Source organism: Callorhinus ursinus, unplaced genomic scaffold, assembly GCF_003265705.2.
Source record: "Callorhinus ursinus isolate GAN/ISIS: 27379988/994484 unplaced genomic scaffold, GSC_fseal_2.0 scaffold4, whole genome shotgun sequence".
NCBI lineage: Eukaryota > Metazoa > Chordata > Mammalia > Carnivora > Otariidae > Callorhinus > Callorhinus ursinus.
In genome coordinates this window covers 945736-946321 of record NW_027397066.1, presented here as the reverse complement: position 1 = coordinate 946321, position 586 = coordinate 945736, and positions in this window count along the sequence as shown.

Sequence of the window (586 nt, the reverse complement as noted above, 5' to 3'; positions counted from 1 at the left end):
GCCGGCCGGCCAACCAGAGGCGCGTCCTCTCCCGGGCCTTGGCCCCTCCGAGCGCCTGCGTCGCGCGCGCGCCCGAATCTCCCGCCAAAGCCCCCCCCGCCCCCCCCGCCCTGCCCGCCGAGCCGCGGCAGCGCCGGCCGTCCCCACGCTAGGAGCGGGGGGCAGCCTCTCCTCGGGCCTCTCTCTCGTCCTCCGGCCACACGGCGCCGCTCCGCCGCCGCCCAGAAGGCAGCGCCGGGGCTGCGGCCTCGCGTCCCCCCGCCCAGGCCCGGGCCGCCTGCGAAGCGCGCGCTGCCGCCTGGGCGCCCCCCCCCCCGCCGGCGTGGGCCGGATGGTCTCGCCCGCTGCGGCGCGCGCGGGAGCTCGGGGGGCGGGGCCGGACGCGCATAAAGGCGGTTGGGGGCGGGGCGCGCGCGCAGAGCCTGTCAGCGCCGGCGCGGGAGAGGACGCCGCCGCCGCCGGTCCCGGACCCCCGCCCGAGGACCCCCGCCCGAGGACCCCCGCCCGAGGACCCCCCGCCCGAGGACCCCGCCCGCCCGCCGCCGCCGCCGCCGGTCCCGGACCCCTGCCCGAGGACCCCCGCCCG